This window comes from Chelonus insularis, unplaced genomic scaffold (genome assembly GCF_013357705.1).
Source record: "Chelonus insularis isolate UGA/USDA-ARS -01 unplaced genomic scaffold, ASM1335770v1 contig_57_pilon, whole genome shotgun sequence".
Classification (NCBI taxonomy): domain Eukaryota; kingdom Metazoa; phylum Arthropoda; class Insecta; order Hymenoptera; family Braconidae; genus Chelonus; species Chelonus insularis.
Genome location: NW_023276654.1, coordinates 355552 through 379203, shown reverse-complemented (window position 1 = coordinate 379203; position 23652 = coordinate 355552). Strand labels below are relative to the sequence as shown.

At 29.8% G+C, this 23652-nt stretch overlaps 1 protein-coding gene across 1 annotated transcript in view; it reads left to right on the top strand.

Annotated features, from left to right (window-relative positions):
• The first annotated feature begins 15134 nt into the window (after positions 1-15134).
• The window catches only part of LOC118070371 (dystrobrevin beta), a 300960-nt gene continuing 292442 nt past the window's right edge, over positions 15135-23652 (top strand). Inside the window, exon 1 of the mRNA XM_035088930.1 lies at positions 15135-15259. The gene's annotated coding sequence lies outside the window, so the exon portion shown is untranslated. The remainder of the gene's footprint in view (positions 15260-23652) is intronic.

Below are 23652 nucleotides of genomic sequence, written 5' to 3'. Positions count from 1 at the left end.
TTTAAACGTCGTGATAACAGATTACTACGCACATCACAAGCAGATCGTGGCAAAGAATTTCTAGGCAGTGATTTTCAAATAGTTATAGATAAAAAAGTAATTATTTTTAGAACAGTGAGAAATTCTAATGTTAAAGCCGCTATTGTCAAACGTTTTAATTGCACGTTAGCAGAGCGAATGTGGCGTTATTTTACTTAGGCCCACACAAAAAAATACATTGATGTTCTACAGAAAATTGTCTCAGCTTACAATAATACTAAACCCAGTTCAACAAAACTTATGCCTTATTAAACTGATACTGAGAATGAATTAATAGCCTTCCAGAATATGCAACATCGCTATGAAAATAATAGGTGGCGTAAGAAAGTATCGAAAATGCCTAAATATAACGTTGGCGATCTAGTCCGCATCAGTGAAGCAGAGGTTGCGTTTATGAAAGGTTATACAAGCGGCTGGAGCGATGAAATTTTTAAAATAATTCGTGTGTCAAAACTTCGTAAAGCGCCTGTATATATACTTTAAGATCTGAAGCAACAAAATGTAGATGATATTTTTTATGCGGAAGAGTAGGTCAAAAATCAAGAAAATAAAAATGACACTGCAGAAAGACGCATTCTACATAATTTTACCCAGTAATAGTAGCATGATTTATTTTCCTGAAAATACGACAACGCACTTTGTTACACAATTATCACATCCCCTAAAATTGCCTGGGGAGTGGAGCGTATCCTCGTAAGAAGTAAGTATTCCCATGAATTTTTTGAATGTCCCTGCAAAACATGGCAATGTTTTTTTTTCACTTATACATGACGTCGATATCCTAGAATTCGTGAGAGAAAATGTTGCTAATACTTGTAATTTTGACAAAGCAGAAAATCATCATCATCATTCCTGCTGGTGTATATCATACACTTAAGCATCTAATTAATGAACTAAATGAACTTGACATTATCAACGAGCATACGAAATGAATGTTAAATTCTGGTGGTTATGTTGAAACAACAATGATTTGTGACGAAAGTTGTGATTGGGTACACCTGGTCTAACTATCACCCTATCTTCAGCAGATTCTTGGGTTCTCAGCAAAAAAATAGACATGAATTATTAGCTCATCTTTAAAGCACACGGCTAGCAAGCATCTTCGCATTTCACCATGCAGCTTATTTGTTTATACAGATATCGGATATTCGTACAATCGAAATCGATATAAGAAATGAGTTTGGTAAACCTATACCATTTGAACACGGTACGCTGACAGTAACGCTACACTTCAAAAGGCTAAGATATGTATTACGGAATTGACTACAATATTTCACAGCGTGGCTTTGGGTGCAGTGGTTACAGTGGCATCAGTCAAATTTACATTGGAACACCTCATCAGAGAGGGCATGGTATCGTTATTTTTTTTGGGTGGCTTATTTAGGAGTGTTCTGCTCTTCTTAAAAAGTGTCGCAAAAGTTACTGGTGAAGAAGTCCTCAAATCAGGGCTAAATATTGTCCACGATGTACTTGACAACGGTTTTTCATTCGGAGAATCAGCCCGCACGCGTTTACGAGAGTCAGGGCGAAATTTGAAATGTAAAGCTGAAGAAAAATTGATAGTTTGATGAAAGGTTCAGGCTATATGCCGCTAAGTTCAACATTAAATGAACAGTTGCTTCTGGACAGCCGTTCAGAGAACATCGGCCCTCAAAAGAGAAGAAAAAAAGTCAAAAAAGCACACACGTAGAGAAAAGAAGAAGAATAAAGACCGCAGAATTAAAAGAATCTCGCTAAAAATAAAGAAGTCAACTAGTGTTTTACAAGCCAGTTCCATCCTTAACGAATAATTCGCCTTTTGAATGTGTCGTTCAAGGCCAAGGACATAAATACATAGACCTTTCGCATACTATGTGAAATTTAACAGTCAAAATTACAGCCCGCCATACGCCTATGTCTGAAAGTGATCCTAAAGCTAACCCTCAACTTATTGCTGTCGCGCCTATAAATCATTTTATGCATTCTATGTTTAATCAAGTTGATGTTCTTTTTAACCAAAAATGTGTATCACCTCCTAATAATTTATTTGCCTATAGAGCCTACATTGAAACACCGTTAAATTATAGATAAGACGCAAAAAATTCACATCTAAGTACCGTTGGCTGGGCTCAAGATATACCTGGTAAAATGACCAGCCTCACTGATGAGAATGAAGGTCTGAAAAAACGTCGTCAATATTTATCATACGGAAAAACTTTTAATTTTCTTGAACATTTACATTGTAACGTGTTCAATTAAGAACGCCTTTTCAAAAATGGTGCGGAAATACGCTTACGCTTGACGGAACCTCGAGATACATCTTGTTCAATGGACGCGTCTAACGCTGAATATAAAGTTGCCATAATTGAGGTCTCATTAATAATGAGACGTGTAAAAATATAACCAAGTATGTCGCTATTACATGCTCGTGCTCTAACGAAAAAGACATAAAAATACCCATTTATACGCGTGTAAGTTGAAGCTGTTTAATACATGGAGGTGCTTATGGTGAAACCATTGACAATATGATTCTTAGTCAATTACTACATCGTATAATCATTGGTTTTGTTAATAATAAAGCTTTCAGCAGTGATTGGAAATTAAATCCGTTCAATTTCCATCATTATAAAATTAATTAGTTATCTTTGTATGTCGACGGACGACAAATTCCCTCAAAGCATCCACAGACAGATTTCACTAAAAATTCCCTGTATGTTGACTGCTATCATACATTATTCTCAAGAACAGAAATACATTTTCTGAATGAAGGAAACGGAACTAGCCGCACCGATTATCCAAACGGCTATTGTTCATTTGCTTTTGACTTGACACCTGATCTCTCAGCACATAGTAATACAGACTGGAATTTAATTTGCCATAGCAGCGTACAAATATTTTGTAAGTAAAGGGATAAAATTTCATCAAACATGTTTATGTAGAAATAAAAACATTTAACATTTTACACTTATGAAAATGGAAAAATATATGTGACAATATACATGATTATGTCGAAATGAAAATATGTAATATTTTACACTCATAAAAATGTAACAACATATACAACAATAAAATATATAATTAAATGAACATCTCTGTTTATAATGTGATTAAAATCACACCTCAAGCCTCTGCTATGCGCATGCGTCAATAACATATGAATATTAGTAAAATAACTGCATGTAATTTAACTACTGTAATGTCTAAATGTATTTTAATTATTTCATATAATTATTTAAAATATATTTTAAGAAAAGCTAAAAATGAATAGCGATAAACTTAAGGATTGAGGTTAACGATTATTACTCAAGTTATTTTTTTGAGTTTTCCTAAGATTTCGTTAAAATAGAAAGGATTTCGAAGAATAGTTGAGGAAGTCATTTTTTAGATATTTTATTGCTTTTGGAAAACCCACGTGGCGAAAAGCAATAAAACTCTAAAAAAAAAGTACGTGACGTAAGAAGAGCGTTAAGCTTTTCCAAAAAGGGAAAAGACCATGCGAAGGGACTTGTGCGCGCCTGAAGCAAGGGACTTCTAATTATGTCACATTCGACTAAATAAATACGTGAGGTTTGATGCATCAGTCAGTTGTCGAAAAAGTAAGATCGAGATCGGATCGTCGTGGAACATCTCTTGAAATCATAAGTCTTGAGTATTGTATTGATAATACTTCAAAGTTTGTAAATTTTTGCATGAAGTTTATTTGATCGTCAAATTATTTTTAAATTGGTATTTAAATTAATTCGCGAGAAAAAGTGAATAATTGCGCTGACTGGAACATCGACTAAGGACCAATTAATAGTAATTCATCTCGACCAGAGTAAAAGCAATCATCTGTTGGTAACGTTTAAATTGTTGTTATAATTTTTCAATAATTTTCATTCAATAAAATTTTGTTATTGTTTTTATAAAAATCACACATTTTTACTTTCTCTATCGAAGATCCCCTCATCCCTGTCTATTGGTCGAAAGGCTAGGACTAAAAAGAGGAACTTAAAGTCTCTAAGGTTAAGCATATGGTTTACATATTGACACCTTTAAAGAGCAAAATTACATAACACTACTTATGATATTTTTTACAGTTGAAAATAAGGCTAATTACAATAAATATTCTAATTCTAGAGGGTAATTATTAATATAATTATTTTTACACCTGTAAATATAAACTCTCACTACACGCCCACCCCCACCGCCAGCAGCACGGCTTCACTGGACGCAAATTGATCCCCACTTTGTTGTGGGGATAGGAGTAGGGTCCGCCAAAGTTGCTTTATACTACTTTAATGTATACGGTTTAGATGATGATAATGACATAACGGCTGTTTATTTAAATGAATATTATGATATAAATAAAAAACGTATTCATCTTTTGATTTCTGAGATAGTCAACTATCGAATCATAATGGAAGTATAAATCTTTGTGATCGCTGTTTAAATCACTTTCACACAATAGAATTTTATGATGAACATATTCCAGATTGTATTAATTTCAATGATCGTAAAATTTCATTTCTCAAAGAAGAAAGTTCAAAGGAGAAATTTAAAAATTTTATGTGTAAAGAAAAAGCACCTTTTGTAATTTATGCTCAAACGTGGGAAAGATTCATAAAATGTTTTATGACAGAGTTACATGAATTTTTCAAAAAATAGTCTGTTAAGAAAATTTCGTGGTCCTGCTCATAATGAGTGTAATTCAAATTATCAAATAGGACCTACAATTCCAATTGTTTTTTATAATTTATCGAGATACGATTCAGATTTTCTTATTGAATCATTATCATCGTCCGATTTTCACGGTACTATAATTATCATAACTATTAATAAAGAAAAATATAAATCATTGACTCGGGCAGGTTCAGCGGCAAAATAATCTCTGGCAGGAGATTCAGCGGAAAAATAATTCTGTCAGGAGGTTCAGCGGCAAAAATGAATTCTTTCAGGGGGTTCGGTAGGAAAATATAGATTTTTAGGGGATTCAGCAGCAAAATAATAGTAAAATTCTGACTCGGGTACATTTCCTTTGAGTGTCCCAAATGTTTAACCATTTATAAATCTTTAACGTTTGCTGCCACGGGTTAAAACCCAAAATAAACGCGGCACTAAATGTTTCTTGAATAAAAGAAGATTCAAACTTTAATTTAAGCCTACTTTGAAGCGGTTACTCGATAGGTACGATTACTATATCTATATTAGAAGATTTAAAAAATCATATAAATTTTATGCACTACTTAGGATGGCAGCCCTTTCAGTTTTAAAAATAAAAAAGTGAGTACTTTACAACAAAAAATGTTTTATTCGGTAACTCGAAAGAACCAAGATTTTGCAGCGGGCTCTCCCTCTATAAACAATAATTATTACACATTATAACTTATTCAATTTTAAAGGGTGTCATTAAAAATTTAATTATTAATTTTTTTGAATAATTATTTCTTATATCATACACTTCAAGTGCTTGACAAAAAATAAAAATACAGATAAAACGCTTCAATAGAAAGCACCGCAAGTGCTTTACACAGAATACAATAAAGCAGATAAAATGTATCAATATAATATATTTAAAGTGTTGCTTTGCATGAAACACTTTAAAAAATTTAAAAAACGACTACGTAGGTTTAATCATTTGGAAAGTTTTACTTCAAAACATCTAGGTTTATAGTGACTTTATTTTGCTTATAATAACAAGCTATGGTTACGAACGAATCAAAAACGATAATAAGTGTGGGTTCTAAGATTTCTCAGCAGAATTCATTTAATATCGATCAGGTATGATGTTTCATGACTCTATACCTATTCTCGTAATTATAAATTTATTTAGCCTGTAATTGTCCTAAATAATTGAAAAACATAAATAAATGTAAGATTCGAAATTTTTTTAAAAGATCAAGGGGAGTCATATGGTTCTGCTGGAAGTAAATAGTCGATACGCGATAGATAATTTACATTCGTGATTAAAAAAAACAAAAAATTTTAGCCTACACAAAGTCAGCCCTTTTTTTCTGTATCCACCGTCCACGTATATTGATAAAGATAGAAGAAAGTCTGTGATAGATACTGTGGAATATACAGAATACTGAAATATAGAAATCATGTGTAAAGGAAATAAGATCATATTATCAGAAAGAGAATCGGGAATGGATGAACGTTTTTGAATTGCCTACAAAAACTTAATACTATTGTATAAAGTAATCTTTTATTGAAATAAACAAAATTAAGTTAAGTAGTCAGATTCGCAATTATCGTAGGAATATTAACATTGCTTCTAAAAATCAAGGAGTGAAGCGAAAGCGAAAACAGAAAGCTACGTTACATGTAGAAAATGTAGAGTACGAGTGCGCGTAGGATCTCGACTGTAGGAATAGTGAGTATTGTAAAACGCCGGTTTCTAGCCAGGCATACAATTAGAATAAAAAAAGATATAAGAAAGATTGTTTCTAGTAGTAAAGAAAATAAAACTCGAAAAAAAATTGTTAATTTGTGCATAAAGGTGCGTTGTAATTTTCAGGTAATAATAAATCTATTGAATTTATTTATGATATCTAAGTGATTGAAACCAATAGTGTCGGAGAATTTAATGTAATATTATTAATCCATGGAGTGGTCTTCATTTGTCTATCCAGTGGCATCAAATAGACGACAGAAGGTCGCAATACTGCGTCGTGGTTGAGTCCAGGATACCACCCGTAATCTTACGGGAACAATTAGTAACTAAAAAAAGGTGCGGAAATAATTGAAATGAGAAGTAAGTTTCAACACAAGGGGGTTGGATCACCCGTATCAATAAACTAGGAATGATAGTTTATTCCGCCACTTACGGCGATTCGCAATTAGTACAAAGAATTTTATGAACAGGTGATATTCGTTAGTAAACGTGCAAATGGACGTGATAAGGACTGTGTTAATACAGGATTATTTAAGTAATACGTAAATAAACAATATGAAGAGAGAGGAATCTCCTATTAAAGCAAACTCACCGCGTATGCACGCGCCCTACTGTTGCTTTACCATACTTTCCATGGGTGGAGGGCAGTCTATATAAGCTGGTGAAGCGAGCAGCAAGCCTGGTAGTAGCACGTGGAATCTCGTAAAGATGTTGAATAATATTTTAAGCGTACTATCACTTAACATTCGAAAGCATATAACCGTATTTTTACTCAACTGCGGAAATGATAATTCTCATCGATCGGGTATCGACCCGTACACGCTCTGCTCTCGACTCTCTCCTTCGATTCTTTTTGGGAGACACTTTAGAGTCTTCCGCCCACCCATCAAGTCATCGCAGGACAATGAGATCCGTAGTATTCTTCTGTGTAGAAGTTAAATAATAGTAAATGTGACCTTCAGTTGAATTTTCACATGGAGCGTATCGCAAAGGATTTTGTCCGGTATTTATTGAAGAATTATAGGAATCTTGAAAGTGTTGTTCATTGTAAACGAATTGCTCCAGATTTTTTTTTTTATTTCATCGATAACAGTTTCTATTTACAATACAGTAAAAGCCCACTGTAATTAATTCAACACATGTTGGCGCTTTCACTGTATCCAACTTTCTCCTTTAACGGTATTTATTCCTTCTCTAATGTATCTATTTTCTTTTATTAAAATGTTTCTCTCTGTGCATCAACAAGCGCAGAAAGTCCAACATAGCCATATCCTTCAAAATAAGTACTATTGTGTGTGCAGATATAAAATTTAGGAATAAATATGCGAAATATCTATCATCGACAAGCAGACACTTGGATACACGAAATTTCGTGTTTCTCTCTTCCCTGCAACCTATGCCGCATAGAAGTGAATAATGGAAGTTTTCCAAATTACATTCAACTAAATTTATTCCATGAGTGAAAGTTGGACATTTTGCATCTTCTTAAGTTAGCACTCACTAACTGCAATCTGTAATCCACGTTTGTATTCTATCTAGCCTTTCATATTTACTAGGCCATTATGTGCGCGCTTTTCGCGGTCTTTCGTTTATGTCAGTAGGTATATCATGAATACATGGTAACGCTATCTTGTGTAACAAATTATGTTATCATTTATAATAATATTTTATTGATATTCATCTTTACCTATATTTATTTAAATTTGTTCTAAACAATACATAATCATCTACAATGATATGAACTTATTATTACATGTCTTCTTTACTTAACTTATTTTGCACTCTTATCATTATAAAAGAAAATGGATTTACCGAATTCGTTCAAACTTCTCCCAATTTTTCTCATTGGAATATTCTAAAATGAAATTCTTTCAGACACGATATCGTCAGCGGTTCTTGAGATATCTAAAATGAAAAAGACCCTCATACACGCACACTCATGCATGCACATACGTATGATATTTTATAACGAAAAGATATGATAAAATTACGAATTTCAAAAATCAACCCTGTTACAATAACTTTCTAATGGAAAGTTTAAAATTTATCAGAATCCTCTATACTATTATATAAAATTTTATTAATACAATTCCTGATATATGTAATTTTTGATAACATTTTTATTCCTATGATTTTCTACATAAACTTTTGATATTATATATGAGCAAACTCTTGATAATCCAACATAAGTTGATCACAAGAAAAAACATCTTTTGTAAGCTCCATACCACTTTTCTGAAATGATTGATGCCGAGCTCTATAAATGGTCATGGCAAATGCTAATTTTATTAGAGATTGTCATTTTTTACACTTAAATGTATATATATTCTTACAGTAAAAAGTGATACGAATTATAAGTACTGTATCTCCAGGTTTATCGTCATAATATATTTTAAATTTTGAAATATTACTATGTAGCTCAAAGATGCATAGCCTAGTTCCGTCACATAATTCTCCGTCAATATTGAGACTTCTAATTAACATGTCTACGGCGCTTTATCGTCATCGAAGTCGATAAGAAGGATAATTTGGTAGATTGAGTATTTAAAACTTCTCAGCGTATTATACATAATGGAAATCGAATAGTTGGAAATTGTATCTAGAGTGATTTGAACCTACGACCACTACTTTTGGCATTTTGAACCGGTACCTTTACCCGCTCGGTTATCGATCTATCAAATGGAATACGACCTTTATATATACCGGGTGAGCGAAAAATTGACGTAATATTGATACCATCATAATCTAGAGTGTAAGTGGGAATCGAAGTTCCTTTGCAAAAAGTTGTCTGAACAAATTCACTCGATTGAATTTAAATGAACAGAGCTGTTGTCATAATTATAGAGTGGGGAGACGCTTTATACTTGAAATCACGAAAGCTGATTTAAAAGAGAGAAGATCGAGGTATTCTCTCATACTTTCTCTGATGCTTTGTCTAAGCGATTCTCTCATACTTATTCTCACATAATTTTTTATCTATTTTCTTATAATCTCTCTCATTCATTCTTTCATACATTTTCTCACTTTCTCTTGGTCAACTATTTTCTCATCTGTCTCTCTCTGTGAGTACACTAAACGCTTTTTCTTTTTGTTTTATTTCTTTTGTGCTTTTTTGCTGTTTCTTTTTCCTTCGGGCTTTTTGCTTGCAGATTACGCATGCTATTTTTGCGGTTTATAATACTGCATAATCATTTTTGCACGGAATTGCTTGATGGCTGCATATTTCACGATTTATATTCGGGACTTATCAATTTGGACATCGTTGAGGTTGTCTATTGTCTCTTACATCATTTTACAAATTTGCACTTTTTCGTGGCACTGGCAACTGTAGTGGATATTCGCTAAAACTACTATATTCACGTCAAGCCTCGAAGGCTCAGCCAAGCCCAGTGTTACCGACAACTTCGACTAATTCGAAAATCTTTTCCTTCACGGCTTCATTCTGTTCTAAACTTGCTGTGTTTTGGCTATGATAGAAAAAGATACGGTCTTGAGCAGTGATGCAGCTACTGAATCCGATAGTTCAACTAAGAGAACAAGGATGAGCTCTGAAAAGTGCTTTTGTCGAAGTTGCCACCACCAAAAAGACCTGCTAAAATCACTCTACAGAATATTATGGAAGCTATTAATAGATTTCACTCGTCTATGTCCAAGATTTTATGGCCAAAGTGGAGGCTAGCTGCAAAGATACGGAGGATCTTAAGCGCGAAAATGCTGAGCTGAGGTCTTCATTAGAGCAACTAACTCTGCGTGTTGAGGAGCGTGAAGTGTGTGCTACCTCTAATTTTACTCCTTCTTCGTCGTCTTCTGCCTTAGTCTAAGCTGCAGCTACTTGTTTACAGTTATCAGGCAAACACAACTTGTTTACAGCATCTTATCAAGCAACTACTTAAGGACTGAAGATATTATTATAGTAAAAAATTCCCCTCAGCCTTTAACTTTTTTAACTCCATTAGAAAAATAATAAAAAAATTTTTTTCCAGCGATATTTATCAACAATTTTTATTAATAATTGCTATAGAAAAATATTTTATAAATTTTTTTATGAACATATTGCATGTAAATTTCTGCAATACATCTCATTTTTTGAATTTTTTTTAACCCTATCGTAACCTCCATTTTTAAATTGTTTATAAAAAAACATTATTCATTAATTTCATAAATTTTTAACTAAGCACTGTCATGTAATTTTAAGTGTTCTTAGAAAAAATTTTTACTACTCAAACTACTGTATGGAATTTTATTTGATTACTTTTTCTATTTTTAACTTCCCAGGGGGAAGTTATAGCAATGGATCCGATTTTGCAAATCCCGAATTCTGACATATCTCCACGTTCTAAGGTCCCAACGGTTTTATTTTTCGCCTCGATTATCTCGAGAACAAAAAATGATATCGATGTGGGACCAATTGCATTCGAAGCATAATTATGTAACCTAGAATTGATTAGATTTTCAGCAAAATCGGTCAAGCCATTCTTTTTGCAGAACCAAAAAACTAGCAAAAATGGAAAATGACCTGAATTTTGCAATTTATAAATTATACCATTTTTTAGACAAAATTTTGAAATCTTTAAAAAATTATGAATATTTTTTTATAAATTAAATAATAAGAATACTTGTATGAAAATATGGTGACAATATTTCATCGAAAAAAAAAATTTTGAAAAACAAAATCAGCAATGGAAGAATTTTAAACTCGTGTTAGGATTGAGAAAACAGCATTAAAGACGCTATAATAGTCAATAATAATTGTCAATAATATGGAATTGTGTCCATAACAATTGAACATTGTTACTAAGAAGTGATTATTGATCATAGTAATATTTAAATAATAAGTTTTAAATTGTTATAAACAATAAAAATAGGGATCCATTCTATATATATGAGTACTTTTAACGCATAATTTTTTCTTTTATTAAAAAAATATTACCAACCGTATGACATAAATGAAAACATACTTTTTTCCTGTATAACAATGAAATTTGTTGTGAATAATGAAAAAAACGATCTATGAGGTATATAATTCATGAAAAATTATTCATAAATTTTATGAATTTGTAACTAAGCACTTTTATATAATTTTAAGTGCTCCCCAGATTTTGTCATCGAGGGGAGCACTTAAAATTATATAAAAGTGCTTAGTTACAAATTCATAAAATTTATGAATAATTTTTCATGAATTATATACCTCATAGATCGTTTTTTTCATTATTCACAACAAATTTCATTGTTATACAGGAAAAAAGTATGTTTTCATTTATGTCATACGGTTGGTAATATTTTTTTAATAAAAGAAAAAATTATGCGTTAAAAGTACTCATATATATAGAATGGATCCCTATTTTTATTGTTTATAACAATTTAAAACTTATTATTTAAATATTACTATGATCAATAATCACTTCTTAGTAACAATGTTCAATTGTTATGGACACAATTCCATATTATTGACAATTATTATTGACTATTATAGCGTCTTTAATGCTGTTTTCTCAATCCTAACACGAGTTTAAAATTCTTCCATTGCTGATTTTGTTTTTCAAAATTTTTTTTTTTCGATGAAATATTGTCACCATATTTTCATACAAGTATTCTTATTATTTAATTTATAAAAAAATATTCATAATTTTTTAAAGATTTCAAAATTTTGTCTAAAAAATGGTATAATTTATAAATTGCAAAATTCAGGTCATTTTCCATTTTTGCTAGTTTTTTGGTTCTGCAAAAAGAATAGCTTGACCGATTTTGCTGAAAATCTAATCAATTCTAGGTTACATAATTATGCTTCGAATGCAATTGGTCCCACATCGATATCATTTTTTGTTCTCGAGATAATCGAGGCGAAAAATAAAACCGTTGGGACCTTAGAACGTGGAGATATGTCAGAATTCGGGATTTGCAAAATCGGATCCATTGCTATGACTTCCCACTGGGAAGTTAATAAAACACATAAGAAGATTCATTTATTCATGTTTTACAATTATAATTATTTCTTTGGCCTACACGAAAAAAGTCAATATTTCCAAAAACAAAAAAAATTATGCACAACTTATGATTTATTAATGTTAAATAAATTTAAATAATTCTAATGACTTCAAATTGTATTATTTTTGTGTTCAATGGCAACAATGTATAATATATATGTATTTTAAACGAAAAGTAGGTAAAATTTTTAATGAATGATCTGAAAATGTCGAAAATAAAGGAAATCAACTATATATCATCTTCAAAAATGAATCGAATGGATCGATTACATATATTATCCCCGAAAAAATCTTGTAGCAGAATAAAAAAATTATGTAATATTTGACAGTGATTGCTATATCTTAATTTAGACATAAATTCTGCTACATATCCTAACATATTCTCCTCCTTACATCCAAATCTTGGAATCTTGAAATCTCGCTGTTCTCCAGATTCTCTTAATATGTTGAGTATTTGCTCCACTATCCAGGTCAACAAAATTATCAGTGTAGTTCACTGTTAAATGTTTGAACTCTAAAATATTTATAAAAAATTTTACAAATCGTACAAAACAGTAAATACGATAATATCAATAAATTTTTGTTTCAAACAATCCAGAAAAAATACGCATAACAGAAAATTGATAATGACTTTTATCATTCAAGCAATCGTATGCCCTCCAGCAATCCGATATTATCGTATTCCCAGGTTCAATTCTCCTTTTGATCACTTCCAATAATGTCTTTTTACTCCGATCCATCACTGGTTCCATGAAATATAAATTTGACTCTCTCTAAATACCTCCAAAAATCCATTTTCCCTTAATAACGCTCCCTCAATTGTACTTCCTATGTCCGAATTTAGCCTTATCAATTTCAACAATTTTGCGCCGACCACTAATTTTCTTACTACAGTTTTTAAAAACCCAATATTCACATATTTCCCTCATGTAAGATGCCCAATCATTGTATGTATTAGGTGATATCTTAAACTCATGTTGTCAATTATACGCGTAGGGTGGATTTAAAAGTAAATATTGGCTAATTATTGAACAAACTTTTTCGAAACTCATCGAAGAATTATGGAACCAAGCATTAGTACGAACTGACAACTTGAAATTACACCGTTCAAGTTTCGCACATTTATTTACAGTTACTTTTTTCGTTCTGCGGCACTGTCCAATCATAGTTGTAGAGTTTAATCCACACAATTTCCACAGAATACCTTTGACTTCATCAAACCATGATTTATGAGAAATTGTATTGTTTGTTTAAAGTCATTGAACATTGAAAGTGCCTCAAAAAGGGCCATTTCACAATTAGAACACACCATTGTTAACTATTACGCTACTATATAACGAAGACATTATTACCAACATTCCAAAAATCATTTTAAAACGATCTTGGAAGTTGAACGGTTAATAGAAAAATTTATTTAGACAAACTTTCACGAATAATTCAGTTTTTATTAAATATTAATTTATCAAATTTTAGATTGAAATAAAAAAAATTTTTTTCTTGTTATTGCTTTTTTTAAATCAAATAAAACTACCCATTTCGGTATTTTCAATTGTTCACATGAAATCAGAGAGAATGTCGATCGGGACAGGGGGAAGGGTGTGTTAAAAATTCATAACAGATATTTACTCTCCCCCTTTTCCAATTTCAATTCCATTCAACAGTAAACGTCAGTAGGATACCATTTTTTCTAATGGTAATAATTTTTAACTTTTTGAAGTTTACTTTCAGTATTGTATACTCGATTAATAATTTTAGGAATGTTTTTGTTTACATAAAAATAACAGTAAAAATATGAAAAATCAATATTTTTGTGTATATTTTTTTTTTTAATTTGTTTGATTTTTTGTTAAAAGTTATTTTGCAAAAAATATATACGATAATTTTTGTTTTGCAATCATTTCTTATTTATTTTATATAAGTAGTTCGCGTAATGTACACGTTTCAAATGACTCTGCCAATAACCAAATTCTCATTTTTGAATAATTATTTTTAAAAATTTTGAAACATAAAAAAAGTTTGAAATCAAATGGAGTGCTATGTCATTTATAAAATTAAGTTTTTTTTTTCGTTACTCAAATTGGACACAATTCATCGAAAGTAAAAAAAAAAAAAAACTCAATTCTACAGATGACTCTATTTGATTTCAAACTTTTTTTGTGTTTCAAAATTTTAAAAAATAATTATACAAAAATGAGAATTTGGTTATTTGCAGAGTCATTTGAAACGTGTCCATAGCGCGAAGTTTTACTTGCATCCAATAATGACAGTTTTATGGGATACTTCAAACACTTAAAGGGAAGTTCTAAATAACATTTATGCTATCAAATGTTTATTAATATTTTGATCAAACATTTGATCTACAATTTCTTTCGCACACTTATGTGGTTTTTTTATACAACAATTGATAGAAACAACTTTATGATTTTGCGAGTATGGTCAGTCAGCCTAGGCGCAATTGTATGATTTCAAACATTTTTTGCATGTCGAACAATTTGAAAATATCGGATTTTTGAACAACAGTCACGTGACGCCATTTTTTCACAGATATCGAACGATATCTGTTTTCGGCAGATATTATTCAGAATTTTTCTTGAAATTTATTTATCTTTAAATTTAAATATTCTATGCTGGCTTTCGATTCAATCATGTAATTCTATTGATTCATTTTAGGTGGACGTTTTAACTTTATGTGGTGTGTATAATAGTTTGCTACATTAACGCCACCACGTGGATATTTCTTTCAAGTAGTTCTGAATACTGTATTGAGTAAGCGTAAAAATTAACTGTTTACGTATCGTGATAACATTTATGGAATTACGTTTCTATAATTCTACATTTCTAGAATATTACTAATCAAGTACTCTTGAATTCTTAGATACTGGTAAGGAAATTTAAGTATGTTTAGTTTTTAAACTTATTTTTAAAGAACAAATTAAATGTAATTTCAACAGTCGATATCTACAGTGATAACCAACAAAATATCTTTATCATGTATCTTTATACATGCACAATAATAAGATTCTGTACGTGAAATCGTTCTATCCAATCAAAATTAATTTTTAAAAATTACACTTTGCACTGTTAATTGAATGCGTTTTATATATTTGTATTGTTCTGTCAACTAGAAATTATAGTGAATGAAAAATCGTACTTTTGTTCAATTACTCGTTCAGTGATTGGTTGAATGACTATGGCTGCAACATTAAAAATAATTGCTACAATTTAGCTTTAACAAGTTTTTCCACAGCAACAACAAATCAGATCTTATCATGAGCAGAAACATAATACTTAATACTGAATTACTAATAATGTACTGTACAAATAAATCAAACTTATTCAGAAATTTTCCAGTAGAAGCTCGAAATTGCCTGCTCAATGTTTAACTCAGGTTATCGATTAAAAATTAATAGAAACTGTAAATAATTGGTATAAGACAACACTGCTTTCATATTTGCCGTTCTTTAACAAGTTACAACAATTATTATGACACGAAATACTTTAAATTTTACATATAAAAGTTAAGATTCATTCATTTTCATTTCTACAATGTAAATATTGAATAATAAAAACTCTGAAATTGATCAATTGTGTTTGGAAGATGGATGAGGATCATCAAATTTCTCTGAAACAAATACTTGTTCAATTTCTTGACTTCTATTTCGAGCTTATCATCATTTCTTTTTACACGATTAGTGGCAATTAAGTGTATGCAATCGTATAGTCTTCACAGTGCGAATCTACGTATTGTATTCTTATCAATACTCTCTATATGCCAAGCCTATTTAATATCGAATGCTGTAAACGAACTACAGTCAATCCACAGTTAGTCTACAATCTTTACAATCTACATGTCAATGTTTCATACACCTAGAATGAGCAAGAAAAAGTAGACAGTACATGCATAGTTTATGAATATTTATATCACAATAACTTAAAATTGATTATTCGTATCATCGCCATATGTGTAAAAGATGTTTGGCTTGTGAATGGAAATTTTTGAATCATACTTACATCATCATATGAAGTTGAATATTAGAATAAAATACAATTCTTTGTGCATTAATTTACTTTCGTTATATACTTGAATGAAATGTATTATTGAATAGATTGAAACGTAGGAAATACATGACGAACATATAAAGTTAAAATTTACAACATTGAAATCGGCAATATTTGTCATCACATTTATATATACTATAATTAATAATGTGATGATAGAAAATTAAAATTTCGAAAAATAATTGAAAATTAATAATAATAAATAAAAATTTAATAATTGTATATGCATATAGTAAAAATGTTTTAAAAGTAAATTAGATAAATTTTGTACTACATATTTAAAAATTTTTCACTAAAAGTTGCTTGCACGCAACTTCAACCTACGTTGTTGTCCACTAGGCTATTTTAATATTTAATTCCCAAATTGAAAATAGGCTCATATAAACATATATTTTAGTTACATGTATAAATATTTAGAAAAATGAGCATAATTGTGTGTAATTTTTAATTGAGATTTATTCATTTTTGAGATTACAGAACATTTTGTAAATGTCTTAGGTTTAAAAAAATTGATAAAAAAATCCTTATTTTCTGAGTATTAAACACACATAGCCAATAATAAAGTGAACGAGAAATTCTCTGACAATTTAGGTACACAAATAGTTCTTGAACTGTGAAATATCCTCATAGCTTAGAAGCAATTACCCTGATCTGCTATCAATCTCAGTTTATCTACACATTGAAAAGAAAAGCAACTATAACCAGAAATTTGTAATGTCACATCTGTAGAATATGCCGTCAATACAAAGAACGTATGTAATTACTTGTATGTATTACAAGAACATTGCGCGTATGCAACGAATGTTACCTAAAATTAGTAAAAATATGTTATGTAACATCTAAATAACAGTTGCATAACAAATGTAATGTAACACAGAGATTACAGTGTTATATCATAGAAACATAACATTAAATAACAAAAAATATATACTACTAGTATAACAGTGTTATCTAACATGGATACAACATGCATGTAACGCTAATTATATTGCCATTAGATAACTACGTTATATAGCTACAACGTCACATGGGTGTGAAATCTGCAATATGAACTTGTTACTTTGACAATATATTACAGTTATATAACATATATGTAACATATATTGTTACCTCTGTGTTATATTGCTGTTATATTCAGTGTTTACTGAGTACAGGAAGTAATGTCTACTTTCTAATATTGAGAAATCTAATTATCATTCTTAATCGCTAAGGAAAGCGATATGAGCCTTAGTAATTTTCTTCGTGTGTTGATAAGTTCGAGTTGAGTGAAATTTTTTCTGTTTGTGAAGAAAAATGATAAATTCGTCGTCGACTACTGTCCCAATCTTTTTGGGTTCGAAACCCACTCGAGGATTCTATTATTTTTTTTTTTTCGTACTTTATGCATATAAAAATAACCTTATATTCAAATGATTTACAAGAGTTTTTGTGTTTTTTTTTAACAAAGAATTTGCTATAATGATTCTATTATAATGATTCTATTATTCTGATATACAATTTTATATATAATTAGACTATCGAATATTGTAATTGGAGGAAAACTTTTATCTATATGATTAAAAAAATATAATAAAGCAACTAGAAAAATTGATATGGACATAATACAAGAAATTAAAAAACTTCCTTCGCGTATGTCAAGTAAATACTTTTCATTGGCAAGATTTAATAAAATAAGATCTCATAAAATGAGAACTGCTCTAGAATGATTTATAAACATGGGTTATTATATAATGTATTAGGATGAATAAATAACATGTACACCACATTTATTGAATGCAGTTCTATTACGTTTTTATTATTAACTTTAAACTAACAACAAAAATATTTCGATTTACATAATAGGTGCATAATCAGCTATCTTCACTACTTTTATCATCACTAACATTAACACTAATGTTAGATTTTGTTTGTTTTTTGTTGGTTTTTTTCTGAATGACTTGGTCGTTACAGGGCTTGTACAAATCCTCGTAATTCGCCCGAATAATCATGATATTTTTTAATATTTCTTCTTTCTAATTTGTTCTTAGGTCATTGAAGATAAATCTTAAACTTAAAAGAGTCTTTTGACACTTACTTGTGTCGCCGGGGTTGCTAAAGTGATAATTACAAGTTGATGCAATTCCGGCATATGCATATGCTTTGTCCATAATGTTATATGAATAGTTTCGATTTTGGTCTGTTGAATTAAAGATTAATTTAACCATTCTCTGTATAATAAAAAATTATTGCAAAATTATAGTAAGGGCATTAGGAGCCATTGAAATAAGAGAATCATATATAAGTTAAAATCTGGAAAAAAAAATGGATAATGTCTTAAATACTTAAAACATTAATACTAACAATGTCTACTCATTCACTTCAGATAATGCATCAACTTTGGTGGAATTAGACAAATTGCTCGTTAGTGTCGTTATAAGTAATAATAAAAATGGAGATGATCATGAATATGATTCTGATAGTGAAAATAATAACGAAAATCAGTACATTTTACACAGTAAAGAACCGAATTTTTTCTGGATACTAACATAAAACTTGTGTATTCTAAGTTATAGTCTTTTATACTTAAGAATACTACTTTCATCGTATTATTTTGCAATTATCATACACTTTGCTTACGATAGATAGAAAATTTTCATTTCTAGTATTTTGATACCTTTAAAAGTAAAACCTCAAAAGGATCGAAACTGCTACTCTATATCCTTAGTAAAAATTGATTGATTTGTCATTCCGTCATTTAAAATTATGAAGATAATTGATCAAATTATTTTTGAGGCAAAATTGTTTAAAGTGATATAAAGGTCAACGCCACTGATATCCTTTAAAGTATTATATAAACGTTGTAATGACAATGACTTTAGCTGAAGAGTTCAATTGGACCGGAAAGACGAGTAGTGAAAAAAGAAAGATGTTTAATGGAAACAAAAACCAATAAAATATTCTGGCGAAAGTAGATAATTAGAAAAAATTGTAGAGACAGAAGTATCAAATATTGCGAAATTTTATTGCCTATTCATTTATAGAAGCTCTTTAATTATCATTTCGTCATTCAAAACGAACAGTGGAAGGATTCGAGAGGGACGTGACAGAAGTTTTTCGATCCTACAGGCAAAGTGCTCGGAATGCTCGAAGACCAAAAAGGAATAAAGAAGTTTGTTTCTGTAACAAACCGCAGTACTTTAAAATAATGTAATGTATTCTGAATATTACTTGAATTTTTTGATAATAATAATTTGTTTAAAAACGAACATTGATAACTTTGTAACGAAAAATGATATTCAAATAGAAAATAACTTTTCCGAGTTGGCATTTTTATATCAACTTTATGTTAAATGTATTGAGTTTCTCGATATATTTAATATAAATTAAATATTTAACGAGTATCAATTTTGTACATAAAATTAAAAAATTTTTCACTGAGTTTATATTGAACACATTTGAATAATTCTGTATTCATAACTGTTAAGATAAATTCAGTATGGATAAGAATGTGTCATTATTGAACCTATACTGACTTTACTGAATTTCTAAATTTTTACTCAATATATGCAGTAAAGAATCAATACAGACTCAGAATTTTTAGTATAGAATCAATACAAATTTGGAATTGTGCAAAACTTACAGCTGCGAATTAGTGAATATACACTGTTTCTCAGTAATTTTCACTCATCTATTTTTAGAGAGTAGGTGAAGCTTATTATTAATGAAATTTAAATAATTACAGTAATACTTTGTATTATTATTGTTCAAGCAACAATTACATTGACTTACTTAGTTAAAGTTTGACAAATTTTTTAAATGTTATCACAAATATATCATCTATTATTAATATTATTATCTATTAACTTTTATTTGCTACTCTATGAAAATATATAATTTAAATCAAATATAAATTATATTTCAGAAAAAACACAATCTTAGACTCATTACCAGTAATTTTTAGAACTATCAAATTCAAACTGATTAATAATTACTTTTAGAAATAACATTCAACTTTTATTTAAAAATAAATTATTCACTGATTATTGTTTTAACTTTTTCTTAGCGTATGATCTTGAGCTCGCTGTGTGCTTATTGATGCAGTTTACATAATCTTTTTTAAAAATAGCACAATCGTGCTGACGATTTACCTATTCTGAATCATGATCATGAATAAATATTGTATTTTTTGTATTTAGAGTTTTTATTAATTACATAATTTATTGAAATACCTATATTTACCATACAATCCTTTCAACAGACGTTCATCTATTCCTGGTCGTCCCATTTCTTCATTTATGGCGCTATAGTTCTTTAATTGTTCGCCGTAAATTCGTGTTAAGGCGTCCCTTACCATCACTTTCCAATCTTTGAATCGTATATAGCCCATTTTTATTACTGATATAATTATTTTGGGCGTATAAAAACCACAATCTGAGGATATTTCAGCCTGCCATTAAATAAGATTTTTTTTATTATTCAATTCTATACATATTTAAAAATACTCTCCATATTTTCAATTTAAACCCAATTGCTTGAATTTTTTTATAAGTACGTTGATATTTTAATGACTTACACTATCCTGTCCTGCACTGAAATAATTATCCGAAAGCTGCAATCAAAAAGTTCAAGGTTAGTACAGTAGAATAATATGAGTTACATGAATTTTAAGTAAATTAATAAAATAATACCTTTGCACTTCGGATTGTTTTAGCTTCGTTCTGTTTTTTTAGTTGCCATTTCATAGACAACCAGATTTGCTTTTGGACAGCCACGTCACGTTCCGTTACTGTTAAATTATTGAAAAAAAAATTCATAAATTTCAACTATTTTATAATTTTCAATTTTTCAAGTAATGATAACATATGAATGATTAACGTCTTCCAATGGTTGTCCCACTCAAGATTGTCTGCCCTTGATAAAAATTTTCATCTTCAGACGTTGAATCTTCTTTTGTGCTTTTTGCTCTTCTTGATTTGTGCTTTTTGAGGTTGATGATTTATTGTATAGATCATTTTCAGCTTCAATATTAGATTCGTTGAAAATTAGTTTAGAAATATTTCGTTTTTTATGTGGTGTTGTTCGTCGTTAAGTATCTGCTGTTGCTGATTATTGTCAACATTATCAATCTAAATCGAAGTTTCTTTAGACACCTCATATTGATAGTTAGTCACTACACTGTTTATGTGATTTTGTTGATTGATAATAAGTTGCGGTAGATAATTATTCTCTTTAATATGTGCAGGTATAGTTTAAGTACTATCATGCTGACTAAAAACCTGACTTTGGGTGGTTTCTTCATTCGTTGTTATTATGATACGATGATAAGTAGCACCAATTGCTGGGAAGGATACATCTGAGATAATTTTAATTACAGATGGATCTGACAGATCCATCAATTCGTAATTGTCGGCATTGGTTTTGGTACTACTGACATTATCTAATCAGTTGATAAATTTTTTTACATATTTGGTGAACTTAAAGTTTCTGGTAAGTCAATTGCACTTGATATTTTTTTTTTAAGAAAGGAGCCAAAATTCGATCCTATTTCATCATTTCGTTCGATCTTATTATTAGATATCGATTCGCCTATTGATTTTCGATTATTGTTACTTTATTCATTTTTTCCGCTAGTTCATTTCTATACTTTATAAATTCGCTAAAAACAGATATCGTTCGATATCTGTAGAAAAATGGCGCCACGTCACTGTTGTTCAAAAATCCGTTATTTTCAAATTGTTCTACATGCAAAAAATGTTTGAAATCATACAATTGCGCCTAGGCTGACTGACCATACTCGCAAAACCATAAAGTTGTTTCTATCAATTGTTGTATAAAAAAACCACATAAGTGTGCGAAAGAAATTGTAGATCAAATGTTTGATCAAAATATTAATAAACATTTGATAGCATAAATCTTATTTAGAACTTTCCTTTAAGTGTTTGAAGTATCCCATAAAACTGTCATTATTGGATGCAAGTAAAACTTCGCGCTATGGACACGTTTCAAATGACTCTGCAAATAACCAAATTCTCATTTTTGCATCATTATTTTTAAAAATTTTGAAACACAAAAAAAGTTTGAAATCAAATGGATCGCTATGTTATCTATGAAATAAAGTCTTTTTTTCTTCATGTTCGATAAATTATGTAAGAGAATATTTTTTCGAATTTACTTAAAATAATTGAAGAAGTAATTTTGCATATGAAAACTTACGATAAATTTTTTTTGCAATCAATTTTTACTTAATCAAACCGTCTTCAAAAAATTTGTTCAATTTCTTTCAAATTAATGCATAACGAAAATTAAAAAAAAAAAAAACACATAAGAAGATTTATTTATTCATGTTTTACAATTATACTTTATTTTGATAATTACTTAATGAAAAAGGCACAAACGATGATATGCAAAGAGCGGTCAATTTCAAGGAAAGTTGTAATTTCATTACTTTAAATTGTTCGATTTTCCGTGTAGATTATGAAAAAAAATATAACACTCCTATACGATAACTTGTAAAAAAGTTATCAGCAGTTATACGTGAATGAGTGCATTTACATGAATATTCAATAACGAGGGGACTGCGATAGTATAAAATTACCATAGTTAGTAACTTTTTTAGTAAAAGACAAAAAAAGCACGTTGAAAGAATTCGAATTAATTGCATAAATTCCGTTTTTGATCATTTATAATAAATTCAGTTCTCATATTCTTTATCTTTTTTAGTTAGTTATAGATAAACATTACTATCCATATCTAAAAATTAAATAAATTCCCGTTCTGCATCATTTATATTTCAAGATAATCTATAAATTGATAATGTTATTTGTATTTCCATCAATATTAACGTAAGGAATATATAAAATATTTATTCGCTATATTTATACATTGGAAGTATACCTATATATATCGTAGAAAAATTGTGACCACGAGAGAGAGAGGTCCGTGTTAGATGGCATTTATTATCGGCGTAAAAAGTATAGACCCCTCACTCTCAATAGCGACATAAAAAAAAATAATAATCTCATTAAGTTGTGTGAGGAATCAATGGATAGGAAACCGATTCTACAACTTCTCTAAAAATTTCAATGCAATGAATTAAAAACTTCGCGGGATACAAAATTTTTTAGCGTAAAAAACCATGTTTCTAGCGGTCAATTCTTCATGAGGGAAGTTTACACGATCGTATCAATGCGAAAAATATAGGGATCGAATTGAAAATTTTATCGTAGTTAGGGAAGA